The sequence below is a fragment of the Spermophilus citellus genome (assembly GCF_964194105.1).
Source record: "Spermophilus citellus genome assembly, chromosome: 4".
Taxonomy (NCBI): Eukaryota; Metazoa; Chordata; class Mammalia; order Rodentia; family Sciuridae; genus Spermophilus; species Spermophilus citellus.
The window spans coordinates 230,379,336-230,406,342 of record NC_138185.1 but is presented as its reverse complement, the minus strand read 5'-3'; positions in this window follow the sequence as shown (position 1 = coordinate 230,406,342).

Here is a 27,007-nt window from a genome sequence, read left to right as displayed (position 1 = left end):
TCACGATTGCCAGGATCTCAAACAGGGGATGTACTCTGCCAAAATTCTAGGTAGCTATTACATAGACTAAATATGTTTTTACCCTAGTTAGTTTTGTTTTGTAGTTTGCTTTTAGATGGACTAAGGATTGCCTGTTAATGTTTTAAAGAGGTACTGCTTTAAGAACTCGCAGCCTGGGTTAATTTAAGATAATGTGTTACAAGGAGTTATCACAGACAGGATAGAGAGATAGGTACTAAAACCCAGTACTCTTAATATAAGGCTGTTAACTTATTTGCTAGATGTTTAAGATTAAGTTTTAAAACTAAAAATTTGACTCTTGCCCTCTGAGTCAGTCTGAATCAGGGAATAGGGGACTTTTTCAAAGGGCTCTGCAACTCTAGGCCACATAACTTCCCGAGCAGGGAGATTAATGAGACCAGTGGAGGGCAGAAGGCCAATCAGTGTATTTGCTGTAAAGAGGAGGGTCATCAGAAAAGGGAGACATCCCTGATGCATCCAAGGGAAGCCGTATGGTCAAACAAGGCCTGGACCCATCCTAGCTCAAATGGCACTAGCAGAACTGAGAAGCTGCTGTGAAGTTCCCAAGGACTCCCAGGGTAACTCAGCTGACTGTTAACAATAGGTAGAAACAGAAGTAGTTGACTTGTTTCATCTTAAACACTTAGCAAAGACAGTCAAAGCCAAAGCACAGCTGTTCCTGGACATCTTAAATGATAATAATAGTTAAATGTAACTTCCATAAATAAGTAGACTAGAGGCTACAAAAGAGATTCTTAGACAGAAATGCCTGATAACTGACAAAGGGACTGCTAGAGTAGTTTTAGTCTAAGGCATTTATTTCTAACCAACACAGGTAGGCTTGATGTTTGCTAGTATGGTTATCCAGCCCTAAGTAGCAAAATTAAAGATTTCTCTATTAGACACAGAGGTCATACTAGTAAAAGGATTTTGCAGGATCAGATGGCATTAAATTATTAGACTATATCTTAAGGAAAAAGACATCTGTAACACTAAATGTTAGTTGTTGTGTTTACATCCCTGACATTTCTGACAATGTGACAAATATTCTTAAAGATTTACATGCTCAGATGGAAGCCATGTCCACAGCAACTTTGTCATGGAAACAATATCTTAGCTCCTAGTTCCTGGTACTTCCTGATGAAAAACATTGTTAGTCTTTGTCTTGGCCATTATACTTATTGGCATATTCCCGTGCTGTGGTATTTCTTGCTGCATCAATCTGGTTCCAGTACTAATGAGTTCTTGTTTCTCTTATAGACCACCTATCACTCAAATGGCCCTCCAGCCTATTACTTCTCAATTGGACTTTTAGCATGGACCACTCAATAGACCTGATATTTTTAAGGGGGACTCCAAACTGCTTGCCCCACGCCGTCCCTTTTCAGCCTGAAGAAGCCAGAAAGATTCTCTTTGCCCCCCTTCCTCACAGCAGTAAGGAGTTCAAAAATTAGGGGGGGGGGGATGAAGCCAGATTTAAAGTTAGGTAGTCAGTGTAGTTATATAAATCAGGGTCTAATATCAAGTGAAATCTAAAATGAAGGCCATGCTGAAATTGATACCAGGAAACGCAGGACAACTCATGGTAATCAGGCAGCAATATGCTCCACTGAAAGAGATAAAAAAATAAAACTCCCCAATAATCATGATTCAGTACTTTTAAGATTAAAAGTAGTCAGAAAAAGGAGTGGGGAATGTAAAGGTAAAATTTCTAAGCTGATTCCAAGCTGCAAAAGCTTGAGTTAAAGTGTAAAAGACTGGGCATTGTAAAGCTTCTAAATTACAAGGCCTGGGCTAAACAGTAAAAGAGAAGGCATTGTTACAACTCCTCTGCTACCCCTGGAACCTGTAATCTCTGTAGCTGTTAGGACAATACCTGAACTGCCCAGTAAATATTTCTTCTGGTCCCCTGGTTGTTCAATAGCTAAGGGCTCCAAGTAGCACGACACATAAGCATCTAGGCCCCAGAACCAATCAGTTTAAATGTGTACCCCACTTAGAAGTGACCAATCACCCCTGCCCAGACTGTTCCCGCCAACGAATGGACTAATCATGTCTCAGAGTTGTTGTTCAATTTTCCAGCACCTCATGATGATTTGTTCTGATGTATGCAAAGCCCCCTGCCCTCTCCAAAAAGTGTACTTAAGCTCTGCTTGACCTCTGCTCTGGGCTCTGGGCTGCTCTCCCTTCTTGAGTGAGCACGGAGCCCCAGCACGCTGGAATGGATCCCCAATAAATCCCCTTTTGCCAATTGCATGGAGCCAGTCTCTTGTGTGGTCTCTTTCTCCGACGCTCCACTGGACCCTTACAGAGTCAGTCTGAATCCAGGGAACAGGGGACTTCTCTAAAGAGCTTTGCAACTCTGGGCCACATAACCTCCCGATCAGGGAGACTAATGAGACCACTGGAGAACTGAAAGCCAATCAGTGCATTTGCTATGAAGAGGAGAGTCATCAGAGAAGGGAGACATCCCTGATGCTTCTGAGGGAAGCCACATGGTCAAGCAAGACCTAGACCCATCCTAGCGCAAATGGCACTAGCAGAACTGAGATGTTTCCCCAGGAATGATTCCCATAAAAGCTCAGCTGACTGTTAACAATAGATAGAAACAAAAGTCAGTTTGACTGCTTCATCTTAAACACTTAGAAAAGACATTAAAACCAAAATACAGCCATTCCTGGGCATTTTAAATAATAATAATAATAATAATAATAATAATAATAATTTAAGGTATACACTTTATGTTAGCCTCCCAAAATAAGTAAGACTGGAGGCTACAAAGAAGGTTCTCAGACAGAAACGCCTGATAACTATAAAAAGAGACTATCAAGAGGAGCTGCCAGAGACAGAAGTTTTTAGTTTAAGGCCTACAGATATTCCTAACATACACAGGTAGGCTTCGTGTTTGCTAGTATGATTATCCATCCCTGAGTAACAGAATTAAAGATTTCTCTATTAGACACAGAGCTCATACTAGTAAAAGGATTTTACAAAATCAGATGAAATTAAATTATTAAACTGTATCTTATGGGGAGGGACAACTGTAACACTAAAAGTTAAATGTTAAATTTACAGGCCTGATAACTGGGGATGTTAAAGCCTGGTGAGGGAACTTCTATACAGTGACATGTTCCAGCTGCTGCAACATTTATTCAGTACTCATGATTTTTGTTTCTCTCATAGAAGCACCCATCCCCAGATGACTTTACAACCTGTTCTTCCCCAACCAGATTTCAAACCGAACTGACTTCTAAAAGGCAACTCATGTGCCTCAACTGACTTCTAAAAGGCAACTCATGTCCCTCACGCCGTGCCCCCTCATGTCACCCTCTCTCAGCTCAGAAGAAGCCAAAATGAGTGACACCTCTCTTCTTACAACAATGGAGCCAAAAATAAAAAGACTATCAATATAAGTAATTAATTAAGTCAGGTAAAATCAGGGAGACCGGTTTTGGGTGAGTTCTAAAAAGTTGGAGACTGTTGCCTGAGGGATTAAAATTCCCTCAGTGCTCTTCCCCTACCCTATCAAAGATTTGAAAGGGACACATAAGAAGAGGGGGGAATGATAGACCCAACCTGATCTTTTCTTAAAATTGGGCATCTCGCCATAAAACCATGAAAAGATAATTTCTGCTTTACTATAAATTACTGCAAATTCTGAACCTACTTGGAATGCCTGCCCGTGCCCTGAACTCACCCATGTCCGGTTTTCCCTGACCAGATAACAACCTTTTCCTAAACCTTAGTGACGCCTCATAAATTCTGGCCTTCCCTGGCCAGATAATGACCCTCTCTGAGTCTCTAAGATCTCCATAAATTCTGATGCCGGGCCCAGCAAAAATGTAAACTTGTGTTATGCTCCTCAGAGTGTTGTTATCTGTATCCCCCCTTTGTGTAACTTTTTGGGCTATAAAACTGGGCCACAAAGAAGCCTCGGGGCAGAGAGGCAGCCCGGCCGGTCGAAATAATAAGCTTGCTTTAATTTGATTTTAATTGGAGTCAGTGGTCTTTTCTTGCGTCCTGGTCTAACACTGGACTGTCACAGTTAAAAAAAAATTGGGGGGTCATCTCCAATAGTTGGAAGTGATTCTGTAAACACTTTTCATTTTTGTAGATTTTTGTTGTTGCTGCTGTTAGTATCTGGGGCTGAGAGACAAAAGCCAAGTTTCCTAGAGAAAAAGATACTTTTATCCTTAGAAATGATATCTTAGAAATGATTGTAAAGGTAAAATTTCTAAGCTGATTCTAACCTGCAAAAGTCTGAGTTAAAGTGTAAAAGACCAGGCATTGTAAAGTCTCTAAATGGCAAGGCCTGGGCTAAAAAGTAAAAGACAAGGCATTGTTACAACTCCTCTGCTACCCCTGGAACCTGTAATCTCTGTAGCTGTTAGGACAATACCTAAACTTCCCAGTAAATATTTCTCCTGGTTCCCTGGTTGTTCAATAGCTAAGGGCTCCAAGTAGCACGACACATAAGCATCTAGGCCCCAGAACCAATCAGTTTAAATGTGTACCCCACTTAGAAGTGACCAATCACCCCTGCCCAGACCGTTCCCGCCAATGAATGGACTAATCATGTCTCAGAGTTCTTGTTCAATTTTCCTGTGCCTCATGATGATTTGTTCTGATGTATGCAAAGCCCACCGCCCTCTCCAAAAAGTGTACTTAAGCTCTGTTTGACCTCTGCTCTGGGCTCTGGGATGCTCTCCCTTCCTGAGTGAGCCTTGAGCCCCAGCATGCTGGTTCAATAAACTCCCCTTTTGCCAATTGCATGGAGCTAGTCTCTTGTGTGGTCTCTTTCTCCGACGCTCCGCCAGACCCTTACATGATGATCCTGAAAACTCTCTAGTTCTAAGCTGCCCTCTGTAGGAACTGAAGGTCTACTCTGCTGGCCACCTGGCCCAGTTCCTAAATGAAGGCAATCTCCACATGCTTTATGACCTTTGGCTTTTACTTTTAATGTCTGTTGGCAGCCCTTTCAATGCAAGCTTTGGTCAGCCCAGTTGAAAACATTTTTAACCATTGTTTTTTAGATAGGTGTCAGGCCAGGTGGGATTAGGTTTCCCATAAGGAAGCTAACAGTCAAAACAAAGGGCAGAAATAAAAGGAAGATGAGAGACAAGAATTTAACCAGGCAGTGAGTGTGACTGTGTCCAAAGGTGGTGGGTCACCAGTCCCTGTCTTGTCTCACTAAGTTGGGGAAAAAAGTTACAAGCAAACTGAAATGGAGATTAACCTAAACAGACAACATGGGAATAAACCATAGAAAACAACAAATAGGACAAGACAAAAACACAAGTCAGTCACTCTCCTCCACATAATCCCAGCCTCCAGACCCTCCTCAGGATCCACTTATGGGAGCTCTGCTGGGTCTGGACCAAGGCCTCCTCAAGCTCAAGGTCACTTTATACACCTTTGGGCCTTACAATCAAGCACCTGAAACACTTGGAAAGATTTGCAATCAAGTGCTGATACACCCCCAGAGGAGCCCCTGACACTTCAAAAGATTTACTATCAGGCACTTGGAACCTCTAAGGCTTTACAGTTAAGTCACAGATAGAGCCAATGAGGGACCTCCCAACACATGCACTTCTGTTGAAGCCAGAATTAGACAGGCAGTCAGTGTAGACAGTAAATCAAGTCAGGTCAGATCTAGGAGGCCGATTTTGAGTGAGTCTGGGAAGTTGGAGACTGTCCCCTGAGGGATCTTATGTAGAACCTGCCCCTGCTCCAACCTGTTGCCAGGGTAACCTGCCCCAGGAACTGCCCCTCCCTCGAGGGAGCTCTAAGGTTGTTAATGTGTCCTGGGCTGCACCATCTGCCCTTCCCCCTTCAGCCCACCTGGTTCCCACCTTTTGGCCCTCCCACCCAGCACTCCTGGGCCTAGTCCACAGGAAGGAGACAGATAAGGGGGAAAGGCAGAGAACAAAGGAATCCTAGGACATATAATAAGGGCAGAACACCTCGCTTCTCGGGAGACCAGGATGCGAGCTAGGGCCCCTTCTCCCTCGTGGGAGAAGTCTAGGTCACCCCTTTCTAAACAAGCCCTGCTTCATATGCTTGCCTCCCTGTGCTTCTCTAATGTTCAGACTTTAACCTGTGGGGAAGCAGGACTCCTCACAGATAACCGGTAGTATCACTATCCTCCTTCAAAGCCTCTGGATTTACAGATGTGCATCACACCAGAGCTTTCAAAGGAAGACTGAAATCAGTCACCACAAAATGTCCAGCACTTCGCAGAGAGCTCCAAAACTAGATGTGGGGTCACCTCTCTCTGCTTCAGAGTATCCAGGATTCCCATGTGGCCCAGAGCCAAAACTTGACTCCAGGGATCATCTCACTGGGGCCTTCAAAATGTTCAAGTCAGATTGCAATAAATCTCCATGTTGATCTTAAAGCAGGAGATGGAACATTTATTCACCAGTTGGAGGTACAGATCTACCAGCTGGTGGGCCAAGGGGTAGGCTGCAAGTCTACAACCTTCGACCCCATCCTGGGGTTTGAGTACACCTTTTATAGACCAAAACCACATTAAAGCATAAGGGGTTGCTGCTATAATTCAAAACCATAAATAAACATCATGAGATCTAAAATCATGGGCAGAAAAGAGAGTGGACCAAAACGTCCCCAGTTGGGCACAAAGAATGGTAACCAATATCTACACAATCATTCTCTGACAGGGTACATTGTCCAAGAAAAACAGGAACCAAAGGAAGAACACTGTTACATTTACCACACCACCTGCGCAATGGTTTCATTAATGAGGTTCTAGGCATAAAGTTAGTTAGAAGAGATCGAAATAAAACACACAGACCAGTTACCTTATTTATATTGCTAGGTCCGAGAGGGCTCACCTCTCTGGTTCCCACCTCTAGCCGCCCAGCAGGGCAGCGAGGATTACTCAGGGCTAGCAGGAGAGAGAGAGAGCGAACATGCCTGGGAGTAGCCTTTTATTGGGGAACAAGAGATTCAGGGGAGAATTCCATCCAATGAAGGTTGAGGGGGGCTGCACTCCAAGGTCAGGGTCAGTGATTGGGTCCCCGGGGTCAGTGGTCAGGCACACCCCCACACGGATGGGCTCTCTCATCAGGAAAGGGTCGGGAAAGCTTCGACAGAGCCAAAGCGCCTCAGGCCCTTAACGGGAGTCACCCAATCACGTGTTAGAATGGCTTCCCACAGTTACATTGTATAAGAATTGCCATTGTGTGTTGCCAAACATGCTAAGCTAAGCAACTGTTGATGGGGACAGAGGTGGGGCTTTCCTGGGAGAAGCAAGTGTTACATGATGTGGAGTCTCAGGGCAAAATGGAGTCTGTTTGATCATTGCCCATATAGCCTGGCCATAACAATACAATGTACAATTGTAAGGGTAAAATTTCTAAGCTGATTCTAAGCTGCAAAAGTCTGAGTTAAAGTGTAAAAGACTAGGGCATTGTAAAGCTTCTAGATTGCAAGGCCTGGGCTAAAAAGTAAACAATTCCCCTGCTATCCCTGGAACCTGTAATGTCTGTAAAGTTGTTAGGACAATGCAGGAGCTGCTCAGTAAATATCTCCATTGATTCCCTGGTTGTTTAATAGCTAAGGGCTCCAGGTAGCATGGCATGTACGCATATAGGCCCCAGGACCAATCAGTTTGAATGTGTGCCCCACTTGGAAGTGACCAATCACCCCTGCCCAAACTGTTCCCTCCAATGAATGGACTAATCATGTATCAGAATTGTTGTTCAATTTCCCTGCGCCTCATGATGATTTGTTCTGATGTATGCCAAGCCCACCGCCCTCTCCAAAAAGTGTACTTAAGCTCTGCTTGACCTCTGCTCTGGGCTCTGGGCTGCTCTCCCTTCTTGAGTGAGCATGGAGCCCTAGCGCGCTTGAACGGATCCCTAATAAAAATCCCCCTTGCCATTGCATGAAGTTAGTCTCGTGTGGTCTCTCCTTCTCTGACGCTTCGCCAGACCATTACACAATTTTTGTGTGTTTTAGTGTTTTAAGAAACAAATATTATATTTCCAGACTTTTGTCATAGATCCTTTGACTAATGCAAATCATTCCTAAAGGGAAACCTAAACTGCTTGCCCACATCACCCCCTGTCACCCAGAATCAACCAAGACAGTCACCCATTTCCCCTTAAAGCAGTCAGGGTTCCATTTTCAGAGGGGTTGGTATGGCAACAGGTCCTTCAGTGTAGGTGATGATGAGTGACTGGGTCAGCAAGATGGGGGCTGACTCTGCAGGAGACAAAATGCAAACACCTCCAAGACACCTCCCTCCTCCAAGCTGCTGCCAAGGTTCCCTGCCTCCAGGGACCTGCTCCTCCCTGCTAGGATTGTTAGTGAGTAGCCCTGGGGCTCCCTTCCTGCTGCACCCCTGCGGAGCTCCTTTCCCACCCTGGATCACTCCACCTTTTGTATCACAGGGTCAGGTTGGGAGGAGGAGGGGATGAGAACAAAGAAAATCTAAACTCTATATAAGGGCAGGACACCCTACTCCCTCAGGCACCAACTTGGACCCCTCCTCTGCAGAGGACCCTCTGTCCCTCTCTCTCTGTTCTATTTTTAAATAAAAGGTTTTGCTCTTGCAAAACAGTATATACTGCATCTGCATCCACAGGGCATTTTCTGAGTGCTTCAATTTCCACAATGATCTACTTCCTGTGTCCTCTGACTCATTGAAACCTCAGGACTGGCTCAGGGAGATCACTATGCAGTTTCCTGAGCCCTGGTGGATACTGGGGTCACCTTCCCTAAACATGACCTTCTTCAGCTACAGAGAGTCTGTATTAGAGTTTAAGCCTGCTTTTCTGAGTATAATATTTGAATGTATTTATGTAAATTAGATTTCAGGAATTTGTAAGTTGCAAAGGTTTTTTTCTTTTATATCCAATTAATTTTATCTAAACAAATTACCCATTGCAATTTTAAGTTCCAAATATGAACATAAATATAAAACACATAGGCTCATATATAATTCAATAAATATATGTTCTTTAAAATTTTTAAATATTGCTTCCCTGAAAGGAAATCAACAGTTTTAAATATCTCAACATTTGGGATTAAAGAAAGAAGCTGCTAGTAGATAGACTACTCATAAATATTTTGCCAGTAAACACAGTTTAATTTAGTATAAATTTTAAGTAAATTTCAATAGTAAATAAGTATTTGATAGTTGCAAACTTCCTAAAATCTCACAACAAACAAATGTGCACAATTAAATAATTAAAAATCAATGAGGATTTTTTTAAATTTTTTATAAAAAGAAGATTTTCTAAATATATGAGCACATTAGTTGTTATGCAAATGATTATCTTTACATTCAGGTAATTATGATGACATAGCAAAAGAAATTGAAGATAAGATAAATGTGGTGAGATGCTTTTAAAGTTTTAGCTTCTCAGAGTTGCATATTCATTATATACAAATTCAAGCTCAGATAAACCAATTTGGGTATTTACATGGTAAAATAATTGATTTGAAAAATTTTTCCTTGGACTGGGCTACAGATTAGTTCACAGCCATACATGGAATAGTCCATTTCATTTTTTTATGCCATTGATCTTATCAGCAGTTTAGTGGATTCTATTACCTAAATTTGTCCTATGTACTATTAAATATTAACCCCAGGCATATAGTGCTTCTCTATCTTGAAATCTAAAGCTATGGAAATAATAAAAAATGCCTTCTTCAGCTATCCTGAATAGCAGAATGAGCAATTATATGTTATATTTTTCTGTCTTTCACATGTAATGATCTCTCATTACCAACATCACTAAGAATGTCAGCATCTCTCTCCATCAGACAACAGCTGGCCATTCCAGCTGTATTTTCACACTTACACTGAAACCCAGCTCTAGTGAGGCAGAGGACAGCACCCTGACACAGGGGTGCCAGGCGCCATGATGGGTCCCAGGCTGTTCACACCCAGCTGTCCATCACCTGCCCCTCCTGGGTGTGGGGAGCCCACCAGCTGCTCTGCCCCAGTCACTGTGAAGCACAGCCTGGCTGTGGGCCACAGGTGTCTTGTGAGCTGCAGAGCCCCAGGACAAGGCCCTCTCTGCACGTGGCCCTCACCACCCACCCTCACCCTCGCCCTCCCTGCACCATCCCATCTCCAGGGGCCACTGTCCTCTCTCTTTCCAGGACCTGATGCAGTAGCTTCCCCACATGAGGGATGGTGTGGTGATGGTCTCCCTCTGGCTGACCCATTTCAGCTGGGTCCATGTCCTAGGCCAGGAGAGAGAACATGCCATTCTTGTTGCCTAATCTTGTCCTTACTTTATAAATAGCACTTGGAATTTGTTCAGGTAACCCCCAGGGACCCGGTCACTGACTGATTCTTGGTGGCTGAGTGGAAACTGCTGGGGACCTGCTCCCTGTCCTGGTGCACCTGATACTCACTGTGCCCCTCTGGTGCTTCCCTGTGCTGCATTTCTGTTGGCTTCTGTCTCTCAGTTTCCATCTCCAGCTTCTGCTAACTTTCTGATCCTGGGACCTGGGGACATTTTCCTTGCAGATTTCAGCCGAAAACTCAAATTATTTTATAATCTTTGGAGGCAATGGTGGACCCCAAGCCCCTGAACATGCTGTATCCTGCTGTACCTGTGAGCACAACATAAGCCTGTCATTTTGATGGTGAAAACCAGCAGCACATCTTGGGGAGGCAGGAGCAGTTGTCCGGGTGCCTGAGCATGACCTGTTGGTCAGCTCAGGACACGTGGTCCACCCATCACCCCACACTCTCCCTCCTGGGAGGAGAGCCCTCCTGATCCCTCCTGCTGGCTCTGCTGGGTCTGCAGGGTGAGCGTGCAGCCCACAGCCACCCTCTGGGTGAGGACAGACAAGTGCTCCTGTGTCAGCCATGGCCATGTGCCTCTTGTCTCAGCCCCTCCCTCTCCTGACCTTGCTCACCACCACAGCCACTGTCCAGCTCTGCCCCTGTGAGGCCAGCATCTTACATGGACAGGAGACTGAGGCCAGGAAGAGGCTGTCCTTCAGGCCTGGCCTTTTCTCCTAGCACTGTAACCTAAATTGGGTCCTCAGCTGTGCACCCCTGTGGCCAGTGCCTGAGGCCATCAACACATGAAGAGGAGCTTACCTTTGGCTCCTGACTTCCAATGCTCTAGTCCATGAAGAGAGGAGTCCACTACATTCACACCTTTCCTGGGTGTGTCAGGGGCAATGCAGAGAGCCCACTGTGGGGACAGCCACTCACCTAGTTTGAAGGACTCCAAAGGGAGGGAAGCAGAGATGGTGTCTGACAGTCCCCTTATAGGGCCTGACCACAGTGATTGATAGATATCCCATGAGTCCCCAGGTCCTAAGGGATTCCCCCAGCCCCCAACAGCCCACAGGGCTGCAGAACAACCTTAGCCCATGTTATTTTGGGAAGACAATTATGCACACTAGTCATTCTATCCCTGAACACAAAGTTTTCACGTCCATCTGATAAGGCAGAGCACATTCAGGCCTCATTCTGGAGTCCCTAAAGTCACAAATCCTCCAGCAGAGCTCAGAAATCCAGGTGGACCCCAAGCCCTGTGCAGGCTGGAGCCTACTCTATAGTATCCACAGCCCAGGCCTGTGGTTTTAATTTGTGAAAACCATCTGCACAATGTGGGGAGGCAGGAGCAGAGGTCTGGGTGTCTGACCACTACAAGATTCTACAAGATTCAGGGAACTCTCTACCATGTGCCTTAAAATGAAAGAGGTGTCCCATACTCCCAAGTCCTATGGCAGGGGTGAGTATTCCCATTGAGAAGAAAAGAGACAGAGACATGTTGAAGGGGTCTGAAGCCCAGCAGTCCTGACATTAAACCCAGTGCTCCAATCCTGTCCTCAGGGCCACTGTGGGGGACAGGGATGAGGGCTCTGGGCAGCCCCAGTACACAGTCCAGCTGGACGCAGCCCCCTGACCTCACACTTAGCCTCACTCTGCTGTTGTTCCTCTGAGTAACTTGCTGGTTCCTTTCATCATGGAAAGTGCTGGATTTTACCCAGTGGTATTCTCTAGGTTAGTTGAGATGCTCTTGGGACATTGGCCTCTGCTGTGCTGAGGAGGGAACCACAGTGGGCTGCTCCTTTAGCTGTCCCTGCACCCCAGGCAGGTGGCCCCTGTCAAGGTGCTGCTCTCTCACTGTGCCCTGCCCTTCAGCTCCAGCCTGCCAGGACTTCTCTGCAGAGTTCCAGCCCCTAGTTCATCATGGCTGTTGGACTGCAGTTGGCCTCACTGTGGTCATCTGGGTTTTGGACCAGCCTGTGTCTGGCCTCCTAAGGTGGTTTCCCATCAGTTCTCCTCTCATGTGTTACTGGACCATCCCGAGGTTCCCTGTCCTGGCTCTGCTCCTTTATTCATTGTTAGTCACCATCAGTCCCTCCAGCCATGTCTCTGAGCCTGCTGTTTACTTCTCCCAGGTGCAGTCTTGGCAGACCTGGTGGGACCTGGGCCATCCCCAAGTCCTAAAGCCTCTACAATGCCCAACAAAAGCTGCCTTTTAGTCATTCACAAGAACTTTGGATTATGAGTAAAGGATTCTCATACAAGAGGGCACCATTGCCAGCTGCTGTGCTGAGTAGAAATTAAAAGGAAATTCTAGTGAGTTCCAAGCATGGACTTGGAGACACAGATATGCACAGACTACCAGGGTGAACAGACCCACTCTGTCCTCTGCCAGGACTCTTTCCATAGTTTCCAGGACATGACAGGTGAGAACATCACATCCTGGGCCATGGGTTCTGCTCAATTGAAGGGTCTTCCTAAGGAGCTTCTATATAGTGAGATTGTGGCTCACAGATTTTACCATAAACCACTGAAGGCAAAGACGAATCCATAGGATGTTAGACTAATGAAGGGCCTTAGAAAGTAAACTGCAGCCCCTTGTGTACAGGTGAGGAAACCGACTTGTAAGGTATTTGCTCAGTTACTTGGTGGCAGGCAGAGCTGGGATGAGGACCCTGGCTGCTGATTTTCAATTCTGAAATTCTTCTGCTGAGAGTTCTGGGTTTCTAGATATGTGATCATGCCATCAGCAAAAACACTGAATTTGGCTTCTTATCTGTAAATCTTAGTTATTTCTCTTGCCTTATTGCTCTTGTTAGAATTTCAAGAACTACATGACTAGGAATGGTGAGGGTGGCTCTCCTTGTCTTGTTCTTGATTCTAGAGGAAACACTGTCTGCTTTTCTCTATTCACTCTGGAGTTGGCTTTGTTATGTGACGTGTTCTGATATTGGAAACATTCCTTCTACCCATTTCTCCAACTCTCTAATCATTAATGGGTGCTGGGATTTTCCTAAAGGCTTCACTTCGTCTGTGCAGATGTTTGTAAGATTCTTGTCTTTAATTCTATTTTAATTTTAAAGATAAACTACACTTATTGTAGTAGAAGGGTTGTTTCAGCCCTTCATCCCTGGAATAAACAAAATTGATAAAAGTGTACCTTCCTCTTAATTCCATTTTGATCATTGATTGGTAATTTGAGAGTTTTCCCTCAAGTTCTATTTCCAATGATCAATTTCAGGAGATTGGCTTTAGTTATTGTTTAAGTGTCTGGTAGAACGCAGCTGGAAATCCAACTGGTCCAGGGATCTCTTTCCTGGAAGACTGTTACTAGAGCTTTAGTGTGTTGATTGACATTCTGTGTTACATTTTACACACACTCTTGATTCAAACTGGGTGGATCATATGTGACTCGTCATTTTTCTTTGCCTTCTAGATTTTCCAATTTATTGGAATATAAGATTCAAAGTCATCCTGGATTATCATCTGGATTCCAGAGATGTCTGTGATGATATCTCCTCTTTATTATCTAATTTTGTTATTTATAGTCTACTTTCTTTTAATTAGTTTGACTACGTAGTGATCACCCTTCCCTATTTTTAATGAACCACTACTTTGTTACTTTGCATTATTTTAGTTCATTCAAATTTTCTAATATTAACTATTTCCTGTCTTCTTCTTTTTTTGAAATTACTTTATTACTGCTTTGCAAGATCCTTAGATAAAATATTAGATTTTTTTCTTGGGATTCTTTTCTTTTGTTATGCACTCATTTACCACTAGGCATTGTTTTTTATGACAATTCTTGATAATGTTCCAAAGATATTGGTATGCTGTTTTATTAATATTTGTTAATATTAATATTACTTAATGTTAATATTAATTTTAATTTGGAAAATTTTAATTAATATTAATATGTTAATGTTTTATTCATATATTTATATGTATGTCTCCTCTCCTTTCTACTATTATTCAATCCACATTCAACAATATTGTTTAGTTAATCTCCATGTGTAAATGAATGGTCTTTGATTGTTGCTGTTGATTACTAATTTCTTTGCATCATGATCCCATAAAATGCAAATAATTCACTATGCAAGCAAAATATACAGCACTGACATGTAAATCTAAAGAGAATAATAAAAATTATTAGAATGGAAGGGATGATATTAATAATTTTGTATTTGCTAAGACTTGGTTTATGACCTAAAATAACATCTATTACAAAGACACTTCCATGAACAGCTCAGAAAAAAAGAAATGCAAACTTTCTCATATGAAATACTCTATGGATGCCTGTAAGTTCCCCGTGATATATATAATCATTTTGCTCAATAGAGTCTTCATCATTTTGCATCTGGGTGTTCTTACAGTGTTTTTTATGCACCGGCCATAAATTATTTTAGTTTGTGCTTATCTTGGAAAGGTTTTATTTTACATTTGATTCTGAATCATGGCTCTCCTGGGTATAGCAATCATGGTGGAAATTGCTTTCTTTCAGAATTTGGCTTAACCCTTCCAAGCCTGCTGGATGACAGAGTCTCATCTGAAGACAGAAATTGGCCTTCTTTGTTTACCTCTCAGTATGTCTTGGGATATTTCTCCTGTGGCTATAAATATTCTGTCCCTTTTCCTTGGGCAGTTGGATTGTGATGTGACCTGGATGGGCTCTTTTGGATATTGTTTATTTGGGTTTTTGTCTTCCTCCTAAATGTGGAGGTGCATCTCATTCTGAACATCTGTAAATTGTTCTATATTATGTCACTGAAAGGATTCTGACTGCATTTGCACTGTACCCGATTCCTTTTCAGTTCCACTGAGTATGTTGCTCTCTTCAGAGTCAGTGGAGGTGAAAAGGGAATGGAGGTTCAGGGCAACTCTGAAGGGGGTTGTTTCAGAGTTCTTGTGTGTACTGGTCATGGTCTTTTTCTTCCTTACTGCTCACTTAATTTTCAGGGTCATATATCCTGTGTTCAAGGCCTGACATTCAGTTTTGTATAATTAAAATCATTTGTGATAGTTTCAGTTGCATTCAATGTGATGTATGGCATCTTTCTTTTCCAAGTTCTCAGGGGTTTCCTCCCAGAATCCGTAGTTCTGTTTTGAAGAAGATTTCATCTCTTGTAAGTTATTAGTTCATTCTTCAGATCTTCTTTCACCCCACTAATCATCTTGGAAATCAAATTTAAAAGTCATTCTCTGGAATTTCATTCCTTTCACTATATGTGGTTTCTTTGGTGAGGGTTTGTTCATTTGGGGGGAACTTGTTTGTCTGTTTCCTTGTGTTTTCACAGTTCTTTAATTTTTGCCTCTGCTAGTTGGATTCCTTTTCCTCTTTGTGACCTTTAAGTCATGCACTGTCACTTTATCTTAGCTTTGTGACATTGCTTAATCAAATCCAACTGCTAACCTCAATCTCCAGGTTTCTTAGAAAAAAAAATGTGCTGCAAGTAACAGTGTTCAGTAGAGGTAAGGCAGACACCAGTAAGTACTGTCAGTGGGCTACTCCTCATCTAATTCTATGAGCCCAAGCTCAGTGTCGGTGAGGAGAAGGTAATACTGACTCAATAGTTCACACAGGAATGATCAGAACTAACTTTAACCAAAACATGTAATAAAGTGGGGAGAAGGTGAGAGGGGGTGATGATGGCAAGACTAAAGTGGGTGCAAAGACGGAGTGTGTGGGCTGGATGTGTGTTGGAGAGACACCTGATTAGCAAATGCCAATCAGATAATGAACAAATTTTCCGTCACAGGTTCAGATTAATTTGTTCTAGCAGGGCCTGGGCAGTAGACCTGGGAGAGGCTGGTCAGAGTGGAGGTCACTTCTGATAAGCAGGAGGAGAACCTCCAAGACAGCTGCTCAGCAGGAGACTCTGGTGAGTCACCACCTACTGTGCACCTGCAGCAGTGCTGAGAGAGCAGGCTTTGATTCCTCACCATGAAATGCTGGAAGTCAGAGCTGCAGCACCTGCTAATACCTGGATCAGCCTTTCCACCACGGGTGCCCATCGGGAACCTTCATCCTAGGTAAAGGGTCTCCAGGGGCCCTGCCCTGCCTCTGTGGGCTTTATTAGAATTACATTTAAATAGTGATGGCAGCAGACACTGAGACCCAGAGGTTTAGTGCCCTCCTTGTTTGCAGCGTTCTCTTTGGAGCTTGGTGAATGTGTTAACTCAGAGAACACGGCCATGACCTCAGGTCAGAAGATTGAGCTTCATAAGATTGTGGAGTTAATAGTTGAGAGAAGGAGGCACATGAGGTCCATTAGCATGATGGGCTTCTCCCACCTGTCAAGTGGAGCACTGAAGTGTCCCTGCTGCTGTGGAGACAGTGTGGGCACAGAGGGCCTGGGCTAAGGAGCTGTCCAGGCCACCCCTCCACAGGGCTCTGACATGCCCCTTAAGGTCATGACTCACAGTGTCCTAGTAATACAACCAGGAAGCACTGAGGTGGGGCCTGGGTTGTGGGGCGCTGTGGGAACTGACAAGGGGAACAGACAGCACCTCGGGGCCTGGCTCAGTCTCTGCCCTGAGCACATGAGGTCTGGTTTCCCTTGATGCCCCTGACCTCACAGGGGAGCCAACAGAGGGCAGCACCTGGGGCTCAGGAGAGGACAGACCCCAGGTGGGTGCCCACCTGCAGGAGGACCCTCCTCAGGCAGCACACTGAGCTCTGCCCAGGAATGGGCTGGGCACCAGGAGCATGGCTCATGCTGCTCAGGAAAGGACCCCACAGGGACCATGGAGATGTGCAGAGATAAGGCAAGGACTGGGCACTGGGGCTGGTCAGACGTCCCCTTACTCCAAAGAGCAGGGTCTTCTCCTAAGCCCACTGCTGAGAGGGACCCTCGGTTTTGTTGGCAGCAGTTTGACTGCTCAGCTGTGCACCCCATCTTCCCTGGGGCAGGAGTGTCCCCAACATTCCCTCCACCCTCCCTCCTGAGGATGATGGAGAATGGGCACAGCTCCTGGGACCAGAGCAGGGCTGGCCCCTGGGTCTGCAGACACATTTCCAAGTGAGACGTGTGGGGAGGATGGGGCTGGAATCTGACAGGCAGGTGGCTGTCACTGTTGGGGGTTCAGACAGCAGCATCCTGGGCCTGGGCTGCTCTACATTGCCACCCCCGTCCAGCACAGGCAGCTGAACTGAAGTCACTGTGTGAATTTGGGGCGACACAATGTACCACACAGACACAGAATAACTTTTATAAGCTTCATGATGGCTTTCTCCATCTCCCAGCCTCAGGCTCCCCAAAAAAGGGACAAGAGAAGGTCAGAGAGGCTGAAAGGAGAGAGGGGGCACGTTCCGATGTGGGATTTTATTTTGGGTGATGCGGTTTCTTAGAATTTTCTATGTGAAAAAGGCAGAAGGGTAGGATTACAAAGGAACAGGAGAGTGTGACTCAACCCCAGCAGGTGACACCTACTCCTGGAGCCACACCCTGTTGTCCCAGCTGGGGGAGCACCCGAGTTACTGGACCTGGCACTACCCTGCCCGACTGAATGCAATAACTGTTCAGACCCTCGAGCATCAGGACTTAAGGAGGTTCATGGAGGGCGGCTTCCCTCACTAATGGCTCTCCTCACCTGGGACCTACGCTGAGGTGATCCCTTGGAATCCAGGGAAACCTCTGCAGATGAAGAGGGAGCTGGACAAAGAGAGGAAGTCACATGTCAGTGCACAGCTCCTCTGGGGACAGCCACTTAGACAGTCTGTCTCCTCCTCTTCGCAGATGGTCTCCATCACATGTTGCATCCAGTCTCCCTGCTGGTGCTGATGTGTGCTGGATTACAGGACATTAGAAGTTGAGGAAGGCTGTAATTATGTCACACAACCAACATGACAGTGTCACAAGTTCTCCAGGAGCAGAAGGACCATGTCACAGTAGCAGACAGTGGAAGAGAAAACAGTGTGCTGGACTCAGAACTGAGCACTCAGCACCCAGAGCCTGAGAGGGTGTGGTGAGTGATACTGGGCACTAGGAATGGAGCAGGGTCCTGAGGAAAGGGCTGGGCTCAGGAGGGTGGGCTCCCCCTCTGACAGCCTTCCAGCACCCCTGAAACCACCTGCTCTCCTCTCACAGGTAAAGCTCCACTTGGGCGCAAGACAGGGACACATCTCAGGAGCACAGAGGACCTGGGCAGCCTGACCTCAGCCTCTCCAGATATCAGAAGAGCCTCACCCACATGCAAATCCCTCCTCCTGCTCTGGGTTCAAAGGCCCTCTGGGCTGTGGGAGCTCCCAGCTCTCTGCTCAGACAGGGCTGAGGTCTCTGGGAAGGCAGGTGTGGTCTAGAAGATGAGGCTGCTGGGTCTTGTCCTGTGCCTGGTCACAGCTCCCCAAGGTGAGTGTCCCCAGTGTCCGATCTGGGTCCATGGGGAGGTTGTGACTGCAGGTGACTGACAGGGTGTGACGGTCCTTGTCCCCAGGTGTCCTGTGCCAGGTGCAGCTGCAGGAGTCAGGACCTGGCCTGGTGAAGCCCTCGCAGACCCTGTCCCTCACCTGTGCTGTCTCTGGATTCTCCATCACAACCAGTGGTTACTACTGGAGCTGGATCCGTCAGCCCCCAGGGAAGGGGCTGGAGTGGATAGGGGACATATATAGTGATGGTAGCACTAACTACAGCCCATCCCTCAAGAGCCGAGTGTCCATCTCCAGAGACACGTCCAAGAACCAGTTCTCCCTGCAGCTGAGCTCCCTGACCACCCAGGACACAGCCACCTATTACTGTGCCAGAGACACAGTGAGGGGACCTCAGTGTGAGCCCAGACACAAACCTCCTGCAGGGCGCCCAGGGCCAGCAGGGGGCGCTCAGCACACAGGAGTCAGGTCAGCCCAGGAGCAGGTGCAGAGGAGGAGAGAACTTGACCCCAGTCCTGAGCCTCCTCACCAAGCAGCTCCTCCTGAGATCCCCAGCTATGGGGGTCCTGGAGAAGCCTCCTCCCCTTGGATACCCTCATTTCTCTCCAGGTGAGGTGTGTCAGCAGTGCTCCTCTTCAGCAGCGGCTGCACAGTCTCCTCTCTAGCTGAGGTTTTCTGTTCAATGACAGGCACTGCTCAGGGCCTTCACGTGAGCTGTGTGGACACTTCATGGCTTGGGGAGCTCCCTCCACTCTCTGATGGGTCTGGATGTTCTCCTGCCCGGTGTCCCTCACAATCCAGTGTTCCCTGTGTCCTTCCTGTGACTGCTCTGTGCACTTGGCACATGTAGAGGTCACAGCCCACATTGTTCCTGAGCCATCCAGCCACAGGGGACCTTTGACAATGACAAGGCACAGTCTGTCTTGTCACAGGTTAATGAACAGACATTCATGCCACCACATAGGTGATAGAGACCATGGATGCAGCTGATAGTGTAAAGCCACTGTCATCAGGCACAACAAGGTGTCCTCTGTCCCCAAACATAAGCAGGACTGAGCTGAGGGATGCCAGCATGAAGCCCCAAACCTGGTCTAAATGCACAGAACGTGTGTATTCAGAGTGAACTTTGGTGTACGTGAGCTGTAACCTCATGACGAGGCTCTGTGACACCAAAACCCCAACCCATGTCCCCAAAGGGCAGAGGTGCCCACTCCTCATGCAGCTGTGTGGCCTGTGGACAGGGGTGACCTTAGGAAGGTCTTGGAGGGAAAGGGGCTCCCTTGGCACACACCCAGGTGAGAGGGTGGTCAACTCTGCATGGACTGTGGCAGCTGCAGGTTGGTTCTGCCACGGGCCTCAGGACCCCGAGACATGCTGTGCCCAGGACCACTCTGACCCCAACTTGGTTGGGAGCTGATCCCGGGTGTGAGAATCCCCAGGACACCTGGCTGCTGTGAGAAGGTAGTTTGGAGTCTGCCTGGGTTTCCAGCCACTGTGGATGCATTGCACGGTCACAGACAGGGACACCCTGGACTCTGTCCCTGCTCACGTCAGTGCCTACCCTGTCCTAGAGCCCAGCTCCAGTCTGGGTGAGGATGAACATGGGCAATGTTTACATCCCAGATTGTCCTAAGCTTGTCCTGGAACATGCCATGAAATAGAATCACTTTATGTATTTTCAAATATGCTTTTGAGAGCTACAGCACTGATTTTATGTAAAACATCTATAATTTCCTAAATTAAAATTTTATTTTCTGTATCACCATAAGCCTCTTATGTTTTTATTATTAATGAATCCAAGTTTTGATCACTTTTAATATTCTATTTGAGCATTATAATCATAGAAAAATGGATGCTCCATTATCACACATTGATAGAGGATAAACAGATGGTGAAGAGGAAATGCTTCTGTGTTCTGTGTGTCTGATTTTTCTGTATGTGGATTACTCCTTTCAATTTATTATCTATCTTTACAAAACATATAAATGCAATGATGTGCCTTTGTTTATAAGTCCTTTGTAGCCTTACAATTAACTGACTATAATCATGATTTTACACATTTTTTAGCAAACAGAATAATATTGCATTTTAATTAAGAGAGACTTTCCACAGTGGTGTAGTTTCTGTCTCTCAGGAGTTGCTCTGGGGGATCACTAGGCTTCTCCCTGAGTCCTGGTAGTTGCTGGGAGCACTTTTAATCTACAAGACACCCCTCAATAGCAAAGATTCTGGATTTCATTGCTTAAGCCTGTTTTTACAAGTATAATATATTCACTTAGATACATAAACTAGACTTATGGATTTGACATTTGAATATATTTTGAAAAACATGAATAAGCAATGAGGTGGTGTATGTTGTGGTCTTTCTCATGTGAGGGTGTTTCATCATCAACATCACTAAGAATGTCAGCATCTCTCTCCATCAGACACACAGCTGGCCATTCCAGCTGTATTTTCACTCTTACACTGAAACCCAGCTCTAGTGAGGCAGAGGACAGCACCCTGACACAGGGGTGCCAGGCGCCATGATGGGTCCCAGGCTGGGCACACCCAGCTGTCCATCACCTGTCCCTCCTGGTGTGGGGAGCCCACCAGCTGCTCTGCCCCAGTCACTGTGAAGCACAGCCTGGCTGTGGGCCACAGGTGCCCTGTGAGCTGCAGAGCCCCAGGACAAGGCCCTCTCTGTATGTGGCCCTCACCACCCACCCTCACCCTCACCCTCCCTGCACCTTCCCATCTCCAGGGGCCACTGTCCTCTCTCTTTCCAGGACCTGATGCAGTAGCTTCCCCACATGAGTGATGGTGTGGTGATGGTCTCCCTCTGCCTGACCCATTTCAGCTGGGTCCATGTCCTAGGCCAGGAGAGAGAACATGCCATTCTTGTTGCCTAATCTTGTCCTTCCTCTATAAATAGCACTTGGAATTTGTTCAGGTAACCCCCAGGGACCCGGTCACTGACTGATTCTTGGTGGCTGAGTGGAAACTGCTGGGGACCTGCTCCCTGTCCTGGTGCACCTGATACTCACTGTGCCCCTCTGGTGCTTCCCTGTGCTGCATTTCTGTTGGCTTCTGTCTCTCAGTTTCCATCTCCAGCTTCTGCTAACTTCCTGATCCTTGGACTGGGGACATTATCCTTGCAGGTCTCAACATCATAATCAAATGACTTTATGATAATTGGGATCCCCTGTAGACCCCAGGGCCCTGTGCAAGGTGGAGCCTGTTCTACCTGTGGCCACAGCCCAGGGCTGTCATTTCAGTTTGTGAAACCCAGCTGCACATCCTGGGGAGGCAGGAGCAGAGGTCCAGGTGCCTGAGCATGGCCTGTTGGTCAGCTCAGGACATGTGGTCCACCCATCACCCCACACTCTCCCTCCTGGGAGGAGAGCCCTCCTGGTCCCTCCTGCTGGCTCTGCTGGGTCTGCAGGGTGAGCGTGCAGCCCACAGCCACCCTCTGGGTGAGGACAGACAAGTGCTCCTGGGTCAGCCATGGCCATGTGCCTCTTGTCTCAGCCCCTCCCTCTCCTGACCTTGCTCACCACCACAGCCACTGTCCAGCTCTGCCCCTGTGAGGCCAGCTTCTTACATTGACAGAAGACTGAGGCCAGGAAGAGGCTGTCCTTCAGGCCTGGCCTTTTCTCCTAGCACTGTAACCTAAATTGGGTCCTCAGCTGTGCACCCCTGTGGACAGTGCCTGAGGCCACCAAGACATGAAGAGGAGCTTTCTTTGGCTCCTGACTTCCAATGCTGTAGTCCATGAAGAGAGGAGTCCAGTGCATTCACACCTTTCCTGGGTGTGACAATACAGAGAGCCCACTGTGGGGACAGCCACTCACCTAATTTGAAGGACTCCAAAGGGACGGAAGCAGAGATGGGGTCTGACAATCACCTTGTAGGGCCTGACCACAGTGACTGACAGATATTCCATAAGTCCCCATGTCCTAAGGGCTCCCCACTCCCTCACAGCCCAAGGGGCTGAAGAACATCCTTAGCACATGGAAGTTTGAGAGGACAATTATGCACACTAATCATTCTATCCCTGGACACAAAGCTCTCATGTCCATGTCATAATGCAGACACATTCAGTCCTTATACTTGAGTCCCTAAAGGCACAAATGCTTCATCTTAACTCAGAAGTCCAGTGCAAAGACTCCCAAAGATTCATGGAAACCCTACTGTGTGCCTGAAAGCCAAAGAGGTCTTCCATACTCCCATGTTTTATGGGAGGGCTCTTGGCAGCAGGGACCCTGACCCCTGACCTCCATCTGACCTCCCAGCCCTTCCTTTCAAGTATTCATGTAAGCCTCCCTGACCCTGTAGCTCTCACAGTCTGCCCCCTGCAAAGCCAGCATGGTGTGGCTGAGGACAAGGTCACCCTCAGCAGGGAGCAGGTCCTGGCCTCCCTTGAACCAGGGCTGGGAACCTCTGAGCCCCTTGCTGGCTGAACAGGGGAAACCATGCCCTGGGCAGTCCTGGGTCAGGAGCCCAGAGCTCTCTCCCACAGGCCCTGCCTGGAGGGTCTTTCAGATCCTCATCTCTGCCTCTGAGCTGGGGAAGCTGGGCCTTGTTGATCCCTGGGATCCTGAAACACCCTCCATCCTCTGGGTGCAAAGCCCTGGGCTGCTCCCAGTGGAGCTGCTGGCCTCACCCTCCTGGCCACAGCTCCTGGGCAGCAGCACAAGTGTGCTGCTCTCCTGGCCAAAGTGCAAAGCCCCAGCTCTGCCTGCACTGTTTCTCTCTGCCCCTCCCTGTTCTGCACATGGTCTAACGTCAGTCAGGGGGTCACATGCTAGGGCCTCACCTGTGCCCTTGAGATTGTCCAGCCCACAGTCTGCTCCAGCCTGAGTGAGCCCAGCTCCCACTAAGTGTGAGGTCACCCACAAAATGGGGCTCTGAGGTTGTCACCAGGTGTGTCTGCCTGGGAGTTGGAGGAAGGTGTGTGGGGCAGTGATGTCCAAGGTGAGAGCAACAGCACAAATACTCCTCTAACTCTTGCCCGATATGTGCTGTTGGACACAGTGACCACCACTCATGCTGCTGTGTGTGATTTTACATTTGCACCATGGAGTTATCACTGTCCTGGATCATGATTTTGTACATGTGTAAAAGAAATTAAAGGGTGGTAAATGCCAACAGAAAAATTGGCAAAGTTAATCATATTCTCTTAACCCTACTATCTACACCGTTCTAACCCATGGCACTCCGACCTGCTCTCAGAACTACTCTACCTGGGTTCCCACCCAGAGCTGCTATATAGCAGGAGTACATAAAAATAGGGCTTCCCTCTGCCCATTAAAACCAGCCCACCTGACCCTGCAGCTCTGCAGAGGAGCCCAGCCCTGGACTCCCAGCTCAGCCCACTCAGTGACCAAGACTGAACACAGCTGCTCACCATGGAGACTGTGCTCAGCTGGGTTGTCCTGGTGGCTGTTTTCAAAGGTAATGAATGGAGAACCAGAGATCCTGAGTGTGTGAGGGGACAGGAGTGAGAGAGAGAGTGGATGAGTGACAGTGTCCTGACCAGGCTGCCTCTGTGTTTGCAGGTGTCCAGTGTGAGGTGCAGCTGGTGGAGTCTGGGGGAGGCCTGGTGCAGCCTGGGGGTTCCCTGCGACTCTCCTGTGCAGCCTCTGGATTCACCTTCAGTGATTACTACATGGACTGGGTCCGCCAGGCTCCAGGGAAGGGGCTGGAGTGGATCTCACTCATTAGTACTGGTGGCAGTACTTATTATGCTGACTCTGTGAAGGGCCGATTCACCATCTCCAGAGACAACTCCAAGAACACACTTTACCTGCAAATGGGCAGTCTGAGAGCCGAGGACACAGCCACCTATTACTGTGCTAGAGACACAGTGAGGGGACCTCAGTGTGAGCCCAGACACAAACCTCCTGCAGGGCGTCCAGGGCCAGCAGGGGCGCTCAGCACACAGGAGCTCAGGGTCAGCCAGGAGCAGGACAGAGCAGGGGCAAGGGCTGGATCCTGCCTCTGGGGTCCTCTCTTCTATTTGTTTACAGTTTTTCTTTACTTTAGTGAAAGGTATTTACATGTAATTTACTCTGGTATGTTCATATCTGCAAATAGGTCCTTTGGTCAATTTCCCTCCACCTTCCTCCTTTCCCTCCTCCTCCTTCACCCTCCATTCCCTTCCTCCACTTCTCTACTATCCACTCTATTTTGATGTCCCTCTGTCCCCGTATTTTACTGTACCTTCCACTTCTGAGAGAAAGCCTCAACCCTTTACTCTCTGAGCCTGAGATATTTCACTTCCCATGATGTTCTGCAATTCCACCAATTTACCAGAAACACTCTCAGTTAATTCCTCTTTATGGAGAGTAAAACCCCACTCTGCACATACTGCACATTTTCTTTATCCATCCATCTGGTGACAGGCATCTAGGCTGGGTCCATCCCTTGGGTGCTGTGAGTTTCTGCTATAAACACTTGTGTGGCTGTGTCACTACAGAATGCTTAGTTTACATCCTTAGGACTGTAACAAAATGTGCAATACCTGGTCATGTGGTAGTGTCCTCGTCAGGTTTTTTGCTGCTGTCACTGAAAGGTCTGACCAGAACAACTTGAGGAGGAAAGGTTGATTTGAGGGCTCACAGTGTCAGAGGTCCATGGGCAGCAGGCTCCATTCCTCAGATCTCAAGGTGAGGATGGACATCATGGTGGAAGACTGTGGAGGAGGGATGCTGCTCACATGATGATCAGGAAGCAGAGAGAGACCCTCACCATATACAAATATATACCCCAAAGCCAACCCCCATGCCCCACCTCCTCCAGCCTCACCTGCCCATCTTCAGTCACCACCCAGTTAATCCCTTACAGGGAATTAATTCACTGATGGATTAAGTTCTCTGACCCAATCATTTCCACTCTAACCCTTGTTGCATTCATACATGGGCTTTTGGGGGGACACCTCATATCCAAACCATAACACTCCACCCTTGGCCCCCAGAAGCTCATGACCACCTCACAATTCAAAATACATTTAGTCCATTTCCAAGATTCCCCATAGTCCCAATAGTTCAAGCACTGCCCCAAAGTTCAGGTCCAAAGTCTCCTCTGAGCCTCAAGGCAAACTAGCATTGTGAGCTCTAAAATCAAAGCCATTTACAAGAATCCACTATATAAAGGTTCAGAGTACACATCTCCATTCAGAAAAATAGGGGCACAGAAGGAAGGGCTGGGACCAACGCAAGACTGAAATCCAGCTGGGCAGCAAGTCCTGGAGCTCCATGTCCAGGATCTGGGCACAAGGCATGGTGACGTTCTCTCCAAAGTGCTGCTGAAAGCCCAGTCCTTGTCCCAGATGCCAATCCAATAAGATGACATGGATATGAGAAAAAGGAAACAGAAGGTTTATTGCTTTTCAGAAAAAAAAAAACAGGGCACTCTTGTCCCAAAGGTGTGATTCTGCCTGAAAGGACACCTGTAAAGTCCACACAAAGTCCAAGGAGCAGGCCACACACCACAAGGTCACACAGAGATTTGTTGTCAGTAAGAGGAGGCATAGCAACAAGGTTGTCCCTCCAGGAGAGCAGCAGCCTGTGGCACTTAGAGAGCAGCTTACAGCCCTCAAGAGGAATCTCCTGAGATACTTAGGGTACTTAGGAGTTTAAGCTGGGTGGGGTGATCTTAGGGTACCTAGGAGTTTAAGCTGGGGTGGGGGTGATCTTAGGGTACGTAGGAGTTTAAGCTGGGGTGGGGTGATCTTAGGGTACTTAGGAGTTTAAGCTGGGGTGGGGGGATCCTAGGGTACTTAGGAGTTTAAGTTGGGTGGGGGGATCCTAGGGTAATTAGGAGTTTAAGCTGGGTGGGGAAATCTTAGGGTACTTAGGAGTTTAGCTGGGGTGGGGGAATCTTAGGGTACTTTGGAGTTTAAGCTGGGTGGGGAAATCTTAGGGTACTTAGGAGTTTAGCTGGGGTGGGGGGATCTTAGGGTACTTAGGAGTTTAAGCTGGGGTGGGGGTGATCTCAGGGTACTTAGGAGTTTATGCTGGGGTGGGGCTGGTCTTAGGGCACTTAGGAGTTTAAGCTGGATTGGGGTGATCTTAGGGTACTTAGGAGTTTAAGCTGGGTGGGGGTGATCTTAGGGTACTTAGGAGTTTAAGCTGGGTGGGGTGATCTCAGGGTACTTAGGAGTTTAAGCTGGGTGGAGGTGATCTTAGGGTAATTAGGAGATTTAGCTGGGTCGGTTGGTGAACTTAGGGTACTTCAGAGTTTAAGCTGGGTTGGTGATCATAGGGTACTTGGAGTTTAAGCTGGGTTGGTGATCTTACGGTACTTAGGAGTTTAAGCTGGGTGGGGGTGATCTCAGGGTACTTGGAGTTTAAGCTGGGTTGGTG